Below are 10,925 nucleotides of genomic sequence, written 5' to 3'. Positions count from 1 at the left end.
TCCCTTAGAAGAACCGGTTTTATTTCCAATTGTGTTTTCTATGGCCCCACCTTAAAATATCTCACTTACTGAGCGTTACATCAAAGGAAGCGCTGCAGCCTCCTCGCAGGATGTGTAATTAGACACTAATGAAGAAGAAGACGGCCGCCTTCGTTCCTCCACAGCGACACTAAAGGCTTGCATCACATCAATATCACCACTTTCCCTCTCAGAGGGAGTTGATCATCCAGTCGCTGGGTAAGGCTGGAAACCTGGGGGGGGGGGGGGGGGGGGGGTAGTCGACATCAAAGCAGCAAATGAAGAGGGGCGGGGGGGGGGGGTTGGTAAGGGCAAAAGGATTTTACTGATTTCAAACTAATGAATGACCTCAGCCTCAGTCTGAACCCACCGGAGCCACCTCACGATGTCGGCCATGAATATTTCAGGCCGGCGCCGGCGTTCTCTGGTGCGTTGCAGCGACCTCGGCCGAGCTGGGATTGATTGGAACGATCTTCAGCCGCCGGCTGCGTGAAACCACTTGCATGGCGATGTGCTCGGCGCCGCGCGGATCAAAGCGGCGAAACACGGGATGTGAAGAGCGTGTGTTGCACATGTGTGCGCCAGGCGGGACGCTTCACAGGCCGCCATCCGAGCCGGGCGCCTCCCGGCCGACGAGCCGCTTCAAACGGAATGACGGGAGGATCGGGTGGACGTTTGTTGGCTGATGAATGCCAGAGCGGCGGAATAACGACGCTCCGGATGAGACGGCTGTGAAGAGGGATTGAAGGAATGCTCGGCAGACCGGCATGGCTGCCAGAGCTGGAGCGGAGGCCGTTTACGCGAACAAACGGGGAGAACCCCCCTCTCCCCCCCCCACGACAAACGCAAGGCGAAACATCCGGCCTTTAAAATGGGATTCCCCCGCGAGGCTGCTGCTGCTGCCACAGAGCCGGAACAGAGCGTTGTCAGTCCTATCAGACAACAGGGGAGCGGCTGATCTGAGATCAGCTGAATTTACCGTATCAGAGGAGAACTCTGTCCCGCTTTCCCGCTGAGCTTCAGAAGCGGCTGCGCACAGGCAGCTTCCACGGAGCCCAAAAACTGGAGTCAGAGGATCAGCGTAAAGAAAAGAGAGAAATCAAAACTCAGGGCCATTTGTTCTTATCAGAGAACTCTCAGGGGCCTTTTTTTAACGCTGCGCCCGTCTTTACTGCCGCTCGTCCCAAGTTTCCCCTTCAACCGAAGGGAATGATTAGAAGGCCTGCAGTGGGTGCAGAGGTTCTGATTCTGCAGTCACCCCAAACTTCAATCAGCCTTCTAATTGAAAAGTTCTAATGGGGTTCAGCCGCGGCGCTCCGGCTTGACTCCGATTAAGCGGCGGCCTCGACTCACGGCACAAAGAGGAGACGACATTTCGAAGCTCCACGCCAGCGTCCTCGGCTCCTCCGTGAGAGGCTCTGATTGCTCCCTTTAACCGAGCTCGAACAAAAGCACCATTAAAGGCCGATCTGATGCAAATTGGATGCGATAAAGCGGTTTGTATTTTTCATTTTCCTGAGCGTGTAATTAGTCGCAGCCCATTCAGACTGAAAGGGGGGAAAACAATGCATGCATATTGCATTAGGGAGCAGACGGCCGGGGAGGAGCGTCGTTAATCAAAGCTCCGCAAATACAGCTCGTAAGACACCATCGCAGTTTATTCTCAGGGAGGAAAAAAAGGGGAAAAAAGCGGAAGTGGTGCCAGTTCTCATGGATAATTCAGCAGATGCAGCATGTTGAGTCCTACATGCAGCAACAACATGCAAAACTCTGCTGCATTATCCATGAGCAGCAGCAGCACCTTCTCATCTGCTGCTCGGTCCAACAGACACTCCACACACGAGTCCCGGTGCCATGAGAGGAGCGGGTCGGGTCGTCTCGGGGAGCACCTCCACGTTTCCCTCACCACGACGCGTGTCCGCGCCGGCTGCCTCCCTGCGGGCGGCGCGGGGCGGCAGACAACCACTCGGCCGCATCACCTCAAATTAATTGACTGTGATTACCTGCAGCCGTCCTTCGCTGCCATGATGTCTCCTACTTCTTCCCTCACAGATCTATAATGCAAACACCCTGCGGCGGACGCACGCACGCACGCCCGCGTACCTGCTGTTATTTATTCATGTTTGCACGTGTTCTGCGCGCAGTCTCCGCCGTTGGAAAATAGACCCCGCGGGTCCTAATGGAGGATGGAGGAAGAGGAGGCGAAGGCAGGGTGAGTTTTCCTCCACTGACCGGCCAATCTGGAGCAGAGGCTGAGTGCTTCTGCACTGATCAATACCCACCTAATCCTCTTCTGTGTATCATCCCTACGTAAGCTTTGCGGAAAAAACCCATTACCGAGCACTCAACTTTGATACATTGTTAAAAGATTATTTCACGATTCAGCTAGCGTGACTCTTTTTCTCCTTCTTTTCTTTTTTTTTTGAACAATGAAACATCACCTTAATGTAAGAATGCCACAAAAGGTTTGTGGTGAGAGTTTCACCTGTATCTCTCTTCAGCTCAATGATGGTGGCTCATTGTTTCTATGCTAGTCAGCATTGGGGCACTTTAATGTGCTGAAAAGTTCTGTAATTCCTGGGCTCACACATTTGGCGTTGTTAAACTGAGGTGTTTAACCTTTATACATATATGCAGCAGATCCAGCAGCTTGTTGCCCCCCCCTTCTGACCCGCCCATTCAGGCTTTCAGAACCAACCACAGTCAGGTATCAGACTGGATCACCAAGCTAATGCGCAGCTCCAGCCCCAAACCTAAAGGTGGGAACTTATTTTCATGAAGCAGCAGCAGCCGCAGACACATTTTTAGCCCCAGCAGAATCTGCGTTTTAGATGTTTTTTTTAACGTTTTTATCCAACATCGTTAAATTCCAGCCGATATCTTGAAAATACTAAAAGGGGCACGCAGCAATTTCCAACTATCATGAGTCCAAATGATCTTATTAGCATAATTCTCACAGCTATCGAGTGTTCCGCGCTCGAGCCGATGCTGGAAGCTTTCGCCACCCATCTCCATTACGCTCGGCTTGTCAGCGGGCGAGTCGAGCAGAACGGAGGGAGGGAGATCGGTCATGATGAGGCCGCTAACAAAGCAGAGGATGGAGAGATGTCGGCGACGCGGCGAGATGAGGCTAAACAGCCCGCCCGGCCTAAAACGGAGAGCAGCCATTCCTCACGCGCGCTGGGAAGGAAATGACAATTAGGGGGTTGTTCATCATTTCAAGTAGGCCGCCTCTGTCCAGAGCAATATCGAGCGCCGCGCTCTTCATCATTTACAAGAAAACTATGAATTAAACATGGCCGCTCGCTCGCTGGTGGTGATGGGAGCGGATTCAGAACCGTTCCCGACACTTGGTTTTATCTCTTCTTTGGGAGAAATAGCCTCACGGTGCGTTTGCATGAGCGTTTAGCGAGCAGCTGGGGAAAAAGCCGCTCCTTTTCGCTCTGTTTACATTTCTACATCTCTGTGTTGGGATTCGTTGGGAGCGTTAAACTCCTCCGTCACGGTTCGCTGCTTCCTGTCTGCTCCTCTTCAAGGGCTGCAAACAGGAAGTGGCTTCTCCTGCCAAAACAAGAGGACTCTCCTTCCTATGAGGTCAGCGAGGAGGCTTTGAGCCCTTACAGACTTCTTCCAACTATGGAGAGCCTGTAAATGCTCATGTGGAGCATCTGTGTGCATCAGTGATTTAAACAATAACCAATAAAGAACACAGGATTTGCCTGAGCCTGGACGGGCCACCGGGCCATCCCAGGACACATGCAGAGGCAATTAAGAGTCTCAATGTGCATGTTTTCGTCTGTGGGAGGTGAAAAGGACAGTTGCTAATGCTAAAAAGGCTTCTCCAGATCACCTCTGGGGCCAATCTATTCATTTTTCTATCCAGTTCTTGGTCAGAAAGGAACAATCTCCTAATATTTGTGTCTTCTTTTTGTTTCTTTTACACTGTCTTCTAATAAGGAATGGCTCATTAACAGTCTGAAACCAATAACATCACCTTTTATTAGAAGATGAAGAATGAAAGTACACAAATGGCTGTCATTTAGAGGATGATCCTGCAGGCTTTCAGCTTCCGTAGCAGGATCTAAAACCCGGTCACCTTTAGGTGGGCATAAACATGTCGGCGCATTCCTCCCCTGGATTTAGCTCTGCCTGTCAGATTCCTGTCAGGTGTGGGCGAGTGGATTGTAGATCCTATAAAAACGGCTCAATAAGAGGCCGTTTTGAAGCAGACCTCCAGCTGAAACACATCTGTGCAGCGTCCTTCCTCCAGTACATAAAACAAGCCACCCACGCTGGCTCAACCTTCCCCACATGCAGCCGTTTTGCACCTGAGTGTCTGACGGGAAGTCCAGGAACTGCCGGCGGTGTAATATTGATGGTGGAGGCTGAATTACGACGGCGCTGCTGCGTCTGGACGTCTTCTCTGACGACAGCGAATCCTCGTTAATGAACCCCGCGTGTGCGATGCAGCCAGGTGATTAAACACTCCAATCTTCTGTTTTAGTCACAGGTGTTCAGTATTGGGACACCAAAATGGGGCCTAATGGCATCCCCAGCTAAAAGCATCAAAAGATGAACACGGGTGTGTGTTTCCATCCCTCTCGCTCTCTCTCTGGCTCTGGCAGCTGTATCTGTTCCTCAGGCCTCATTATGAGCCTTTTTCCCTCCTCCTCAATCTGAGGCTCGCAGGTATTTTCTTCTGTCCACTGTCCCTGCGATTGGATCCGATTATTGACCATCAATTTCTCTCGGCAGGCTCAAATGCTGTCCTGAATGGCAGGTAATTACCAGCCTGCAGTCAGCAGCATGTGTGAGCGCACATTTGTGTGTGTGTGTGTGTGTGTGTGTGTGTGTGTGTGTGTGTGTGTGTGTGTGGAGTTTTACTTGGACCTCGAAAAGTTCCCAGAATCAACTACTGTGTAAGAGTAGAGCTGAGATTTCAGATGGAAACAGCAAAGCACTTAAATCTGGACACTTTGAGCTCTCTGAACATGTTTGATTCGTCCAGTTTGGGTCCATTCACTTATGTGAGTCTTTATTTTTTCATCCCGCTCTTCTCAGTAAAGTTAAAACCACCTAATGTGACAGGAAAAGATGCATTAAACATATTTCTGCGATGCCTCGGGTGCATGTTCGCCCATCGTAAGGTTTTTTTGGGGGGGAATCCTCGATGATCAGACGTTGCGGAGGGTTTGATGGCGCACTCGACCGTGTGTTTTTCTCAGTTTCGGAGTGTAAACCACAGTCTCTTTGATACTTCTGCGTTAATCAGAAGCAGACTCCGCCGCCGTCAACACAAAGAAGCTAGAACCTCTCTGAAATTCACAACCGTTCTGCCGTTTGACCCCAACTTTAACATAAAAAGCATAAAAAACAACTTTCATGTCTTGCGTTAGAGCAGCGACACCACAGACGCTCCCCTGGGGAAGCCTACAAGGGTGGAACTTGAAAAGTATGAGCCCGCTTTGAAGCCCAGCGCCTCTTTTATCCACAGTATCACGGCTGAGACAAGCTCGCTGGTCTTTTGTGTGGCTAAGTGCTTTAATTGCCGTCTGTGTGATCTGGTCAGGCTTCTGCAGGGCTGCTACCCCTCATTTATCTCATTCGCAGCATTAACACACAATATCAGCATCTTCAAAGTCCCGGTAGCAGCAAAATTAGCATTAGCTTCTCAATCCTTGTAGTATAGTTTTCAGTGGGCAGTGGATCGGACTGAAGATCAGTTTGGTTTCTCCGGCGCGGCACAAGCGGCTTTTCTTCTCTTCATGCTTCTGCTAGCGCACGCTCGGAGTTGTGTAACGCTCGGCAGCCTTTATTTATCCGGTGAAGGCTCTCATTTGAGGTGCAGCAGAAATGATGTGGGGATCTGGATGACGCACATGAACGCTGAAACCATGGAAAGGGTTCCCGCCGCCGCCACTTTGGGCACAAACAGTCGCCACCGTGCCGGCGAGGGGACGGTCTGAGTCACTGAGCGGACCACATGGCTGACGTGTGCCTCGAGTATGAGTCGAGTCTCCTCCCACGCTCCCGGTAAGCCCTTTTTAGACATGGGTGCAGAAACCGACAAGAGCTCTCCACTGATAAGTCGCTTCGACTAGAACGTTAGCGTGGGAATGCTAGCAGGACTAACGCGGAGGGCGTGGTGGAGCGCCTGTCAGGCCGGAAACTGCTGACTGCTCCTTCCCACGCGCCCGTCGCCGAGCACAACCACCATTTACCAACAAGACGGCGTCCTTTGCACCGGCTAACCATCACGCTGACTCCCACACCCGTTGACATCGCTATTATCATCCCAAAATTACAGCATTCCTCCAGTTCCTGGCTGGCTCGACTCTCCCTCTGTCTCTGTGGATGCATCTGCACGGCCAGGCAACGTGGTCTTCATGAGAAAACAGCCAGCCTCCTGATTGATATGCACCGACTGTCCTCATGTAGGCTGCCACGACCGCCGCTGCACGGGAGGAGTTAAAACGCGAGCGGGCGCAGATGAAAAGGCTGCAGCCGACGCCATGATCCAGCCTCTGTTGGAAGACAGGACGGAGCTGCGCTAACAGACCCGCAGATGTGAGCCTGTTAATCTCATAAAAACCAGGCTAATTGATACTTCGCCGCTGCTCAAGAGCCGATTCTTTGGGGCTGGAAAGAAACAACCCTCCTTTTATGAGATCTGAGCGATTCGGTTGATCGGAGTTGGTAGGTGGAGGAGAAATCCTGGCGTCTGTTTCTGGAGCATCCGGACGTCCGTCGGCTGGGTTCATGGCGCCGCATCACCTTCAGCGTGGCTCCCAGACCAGGACCGAGCTCAACCAGGGTCTGACAGTTTACAAATGTGACAGCAGCCGCGAGCCCTGCAGGCCAAATTAGCCAAACAAAAACAGCTCCTTAATTAATCTAATTAACATGATGCGTTTGGTGATTAACGGAACCAATTAATCACGTTGCTAATGTCTCATAAATAATAAAAAGCACTGTGGCTGAAAGGCTGGATGGATGTGCTCAGCGTAGCGTGAGAGGGATGGGACAGATGGATGTTGCTCATGCTCATTTTGCTACGTCGGTTCACATCCCTCTTCCCGCCCAGACCGCTAAACCTCTAATGGGGGTTCTGGTGTCAGCGGTCCAGCGGTTAATGCCGTGACTTTGTTCCGGGGAACAAATGAATCTGTCTCATCTGCTGCTTGAGCCATCTGTTGATGCAGGATCATCCCACGCCACCAGAATCTCTAATTTCATTAAGCTTGCAGCGTCTCTGCTAGCGCTACGCCACGCGTCTCAAAGTTGTGGTTTTTCCCTCGGTGCGACAGTGACGCCGCGCCCGTGGTCGCGGGGCTATTTCCGAAATCCGCGGCCATCTGGGTGATTTCAGCTGCGGCGCAACGAAGCTGGTTTTTAAACATGCGTGCGCGTCTAATCCTGCGGATTGCGCTAATCCCCTGATATTACAGAGGCAACAGCGCGCCAAAATACGGGCGAGAGCAACAAAGACGCACAATTTTCTACGGATATTAAAAATGTTGCTGCGCTGATGCTGAGGCTTTCCAGCCTTTGGCAGCCCAGAGAGGTTTCTCTGGACCAGTTAGCTAATTAACCAGTAAGATGCTTGGAGGAGGACTCGCATTCCTCAACCAATGAGAACATTCCAGACTTCCTGATAGAGTTCTAAAGATTTAATTCATTATATCATGACAAACTGGATTATATTAGGACAATGTTTATATTTCTGTCGTACAGCCTCTCCCTGGCGCTCCGGTTCCTCTTGTTCCTCCTCTCTCGGCGCTGTCGGCTCCCCTCCTTTTTCATTTTGTCTGCTTCCCTTCTTTCTTTTTATCAGCATTCCTCTTTTTTTCCAAGTGTTTTCTCTTCCTTCTGCATCTTCTCTTTCCTTTGGCTGCTTCCTCCCCTTCTCTTCGTCACCTGCTTCTCCTCTCCTTCTTTCTTCTTTTGCCTTTTAGCTGTTCTTTGGCGGCCTGACCCCGTTGCCTCCATTTTGATTCGTCTCTGAAGGGGAACCTGATCGCAGTCGTCACCTTTATTGTTCACGTTTGTGTCTTTTTTCCCCGTCCATCAAAACGAGCAAACGCGTAAGGATCCCCTAAAATGGCGCCGGTCAAGCGAGACGTGAATGAATGAGGCTTACTTTAAACTGCAGGCCATCGAATATGTGACTGAAAATGGCAATCGAGCAATCTTAGTGTTTTTCCTCTATGAGGAGGCGGCATCTCCCCATACGCGCGAGGACAACTGTTGCGCAGCGGCTGCCCGTGGACTTCCAGGAGAGGGCGGCCATCTTCCCTAACCCTAACCCTAACCAGGAGAGGGCGGCCATCTTCCCTAACCCTAACCCTAACCAGGAGAGGGCGGCCATCTTCCGCACCTACTGCCGCGACAAGATAACCGCGCCCAGCCACATCACCAACATGGATGAGATCCCTCTGACTTTTAACATCCCTTTGACCCACAAAGTGGCGAAAAGGGGACCAGCACGGTGGCGATACGCACAACGAGGCACGAGAAGTCGTCGTTCACCGTGGTTCTTGGCTGCCACGGAAACGGACAGAGCGCTGGATGACAGAAGGCGAACACTCCTTCACAAAGACTATGAGGCAGCGGCGGGCAAGTTATGCCACCATATGCGGGTGGATTGTAGACTCATGGGCTATGATACCGTCTTCATGTATTGGAAGAGCTTTCACAAAACGCTGAACCGGAACCGGTCGGTGAGTCCGACTCAGATGATTAAGAAGAGGAATTCGGGATGTTGGACATTGAAATAGTGCAGCTGTTTAATTCAGATACAGAAGATGAAAACTGATGGTTTTGTGGCGGAAGAATGAATATTTTGTTCAATAAATGTGTCGAAACTCACGGTTTTACTTCCGTTGTCATTTTTTACTGTATGTTTCAGCATGCGCCTAATAATACGGTGCGCCTTGTGTATGTTTTAAATACAGAAATAGCACCCATAACCGAGACTGCGCCTTTTAATACAGTGCGCCTTATGGTCGTGAAAATACGGTAATCCATCAATGTGCATATTTTGGAGGCCTCTCGTTCTCTTCCTTCTTTCTTATTCCCTCTTTCTTGCTCTCCACTTCCTGTTGCGAGGAGTAAAAATGGAAAAAGCTGCGACTTCATATCTTTGAGTATATCTGGAAAAAGAAAAGGAAAGAAAAAAAAGCAGCTTCCTCGGCTCCCCTCCGAGTTGAAAGTCCTTCTTTTGATACACTGCAGAAGAATTTCAAATTCAATTCCTAAAGTCTCGCCGGGCTTTAATTGAGAATCTTGGGAGCGTAATATCGTTAGAGCTGTGGTAGTGGCGTTTGGAAATGTCATCCGCTCTCTAACAAGCATAATTATTCCTTCAATTTTCATGAGTTTTTTTTTGGTTCCATATGAAATAATGAGGCACAGCTTGCACCTCCAACGGTTCTGGGGTCTTCTACAGAACTTTCTGTCGCTGATATTTGTGTCTAATTTTATTTTTACCATCTATTTGTTCATCCTGATTGTTGAGTTTGGGAAAAAACTGCTGTTTCTCCAAAATAATGAAGCTAGCTTGCCTTTAATCTTTCTCCAAAATGGCAGTAAAATACGTTTAAGATAAGATCGACATCTCTGCCTCTCCTCAGATCTAATGGATTTAGACACTTTATTTTAGAGGAACTATTTTATTTCAGTACTGTGAAGGGAAAAAACCTCGACTTTCAGATATGAGTTACAGCATATTTAAAGAATCTAAAGAAGAATCAAAATGCCGTTTCTGTAATGGTGCAGTCCATTTTGATTAGATTTTTGAATTGATATTTTCTATCAAAGCTATAAAAACCAAACAAACCCAGTCACAAACACCACATTATTCCTCCTCCATCCTCCAGCCACACACAGATCTGTTTCATCTGCATTTGTCTCCTCCTAACCCTGTAACTGTCACTTAGCTCCTCGCTAAACAAATTATCCCCTGGCCCATCGGCCGGAGCGCCGGTTTATGGCTCCGCCACAAACCACATCTGACTCAGGATCAGAGCCTCTAAATGCAGCATTGCTTTCCACACGGAGCAGCTGCATGTAAATCAAAATCAAAATAAGATAAACCAAGGATTACAGCCGATCCATTAAGCAGAGGATCAGATATATCAAGAAAAGAAAATAATTTGGTTTACAGATCTGGAGTGTCATTTTTAGACCAGTGTGGCAAATTAAGGGTCCACAACCTCTGGTTTGCGCGCCCGGCTGGCACACCAGAGTTTAATCATTGGCCACACTTTCAGCAACAACATTCCAATCACCTGCTTTTCTCCAGTTTGTGGAATGTGTGACTATAATGGGGGGCGGTTGTTTCCCAGAGGGTCTTATGGTTTGGATCCAGTAAAATTGTGTAAATCCAAAGTGCAATTTATCTGCAGGTCTAATGAAAATCTACAAATGCTCTCAAAATGATGCTTAATAGTTACAGTATTGTCAATTTTAGCAAAAGTGGCACTCGATCTTGATATAGTTGCCAAACCTTGTTGCAGTCCAACTCTGAGATGTTGCCAAGGGAATTTAATGTGTTTTAAACGTCTTATTTGAGCCAGAATATAGAGTACTGCCTGTTACTTCAGATTTATGTCATTCTAGGATTCCACTTCATTTTTCACCTTCTTCCACATTCACATCCTCAGTAAGGCAGCATAGCTAACCTAGCACCTACTTTTGCTTTATATTTAAGTGAGAAATAATGCAGTAAACATTTAAAAAGAAGCGAATTATTGGCTGATTTTAACTCTACCACCTTCTCTAAGCTTGACTACTGCTGATGCTAACTAATAGCTTTGTTGCTATTTAGCCTGCAATGCAGCCTTGCTTCCAAAATTAGCTGAGCACAAATTCCGCCTCGTCCCACGCGGACTCGTACAATTCATCAA

At 49.0% G+C, this 10,925-nt stretch overlaps 1 long non-coding RNA gene across 1 annotated transcript; it reads left to right on the top strand.

Moving 5' to 3' along the window:
• The first annotated feature begins 353 nt into the window (after positions 1-353).
• LOC130527717 (uncharacterized) lies at positions 354-2,402 on the top strand. Its single transcript, XR_008951110.1, has 2 exons — positions 354-1,514; positions 1,847-2,402. It is a non-coding gene; the product is annotated as an uncharacterized LOC130527717 (long non-coding RNA).
• The last annotated feature ends 8,523 nt before the right edge of the window (positions 2,403-10,925 follow it).

The sequence above is a fragment of the Takifugu flavidus genome, chromosome 6 (assembly GCF_003711565.1).
Source record: "Takifugu flavidus isolate HTHZ2018 chromosome 6, ASM371156v2, whole genome shotgun sequence".
NCBI classification, from domain to species: Eukaryota; Metazoa; Chordata; class Actinopteri; order Tetraodontiformes; family Tetraodontidae; genus Takifugu; species Takifugu flavidus.
The sequence above is the reverse complement of the archived record's forward strand: the minus strand, read 5'-3'. Positions and strand labels throughout refer to the sequence as shown.